Genomic DNA, 1,551 nt, shown 5'->3' with positions numbered 1-1,551 from the left:
TTGGGGTGTGATTCTCTTCTGCATTTATGCTGTAATTGAACTATGCTATTAAACAAGAGCAATTTGTTTCAATTGGTTAACATATAGGAATTAAAGAATTGTTATTTTCTGTTGAGTGATAAAGAAGTTTATCAGTAAGAACTAACAGCAGCCCAGTTTCCATTTTTGGGGCAGTTGTGCCAAATTATACTCAATATTTTGAGCTTTAGGGACAGGCAGGTATGAATAAATGTACATTTCTTTTTGAACTGAAAACTTAATTCAGACGCATTAAAGCAGCGCAACATCCCACACTGCAGTTTTTAGTCCCTTTTTTCTTTCTTCTGCATAATCTGAAAACCACCTTGAGTATGTATGCAAGACTGTATGTGAGAACTACAGAACAAAATGTTTTTCTCACACTGGTACAGGAATGGACTCGCACTAGCTTTTTCCTGGAGCTGCATACACCCAGGTATCTAAGCCAGCTGTCTGCGTTACAGAACTATCATGGCTAAAGTTGCCCTCTATTACACTGCTTCAGACCAAACAAGACTAAATTCCATGATAAATTCTCGCTATCAGTGGCTGGCTGGAGTAAAGTTCTGTTTATTGGAAGCAAGAGCAATAGAGTTTATGTTTTGGTATTAGAAGATTTAGTCCAACATCTTGTTTTGGTAAAGTGAAGAGTTATTCAGTGTGTTTAAAGAGCAGATTTATAGGGAAGATATTGCATCTTTCACACAGTTTCTCCATAAGGAAACACTATTTAATCCTGTCCTACCCCCAGAAGAAAGCAGGGCAATTTTTGTATTGCCTTAGCCAACTTTAACATTACAGTATAAGCTATTATACTCTCTATAAGCTATTATTATTTGCCAAAGGGTGGTGGTAAATAGCTCTTTCTCAAACTGGCAACCTGTCACAAGTGGAGTCCCCCAGGTATCAATATTGGGCCCAATGTTATTCAATATCTTTAAAAGTGATCTGGATAATGGCATCAAGTGTAGCCTGATGAAGTTTGCTGATGACACCAAGTTGAGTGGGGAAGTAGATACTCCAGAAGGGAGAGCTGCTCTGCAGGAAGATCTGGATAGGCTGGAAGAGTGGGCCAGCAAGAACCTTATGAAGTTCAACAAGGAGAAGTGTAAGGTCATGCACCTGGGAAAACATAATCCGGGAGTGCAGCACAGACTGGGATCCACCTGGCTGGAGAGCAGCTCTGTGGAAAGAGACCTGGGGATCCTGGTGGACAGAAAGCTCAACATGAGTGAACAGTGTGCTGCTGCAGCCAAGCAGGCCAACAGGATGCTGGGTTGCATCAAAAAGGGCATCGCCAGCAGAGAGAAAGAAGTCATCATCCCACTCTACTCAGTGCTTGTCAGGCCACACCTGGAGTACTGTGTACAGTTCTGGTCCCTGCTGTACAAAAAAGATGTGGACAGGCTGGAAGGGATCCAGAGAAGGGCCACCAAGATGATCAGAGGACTGGGAAGCCTGCCATATGAGGATAGGCTGGGAGAACTAGGTTTGCTCAGCCTTGAGAAAAGGAGGCTCAGAGGGGATCTCATC

The 1,551-nt window shown here is 42.7% G+C and overlaps 1 protein-coding gene across 3 annotated transcripts in view; it reads right to left on the bottom strand.

The window, feature by feature from the left end:
- GPT2 (glutamic--pyruvic transaminase 2) overlaps positions 1-1,551 on the bottom strand; it is a 38,571-nt gene that overhangs the window by 2,880 nt on the left and 34,140 nt on the right. The window lies entirely within an intron of this gene.

The sequence above is a fragment of the Phalacrocorax aristotelis genome, chromosome 8 (genome assembly GCF_949628215.1).
Source record: "Phalacrocorax aristotelis chromosome 8, bGulAri2.1, whole genome shotgun sequence".
Taxonomy (NCBI): domain Eukaryota; kingdom Metazoa; phylum Chordata; class Aves; order Suliformes; family Phalacrocoracidae; genus Phalacrocorax; species Phalacrocorax aristotelis.
The sequence above is the reverse complement of the archived record's forward strand: the minus strand, read 5'-3'. Positions and strand labels throughout refer to the sequence as shown.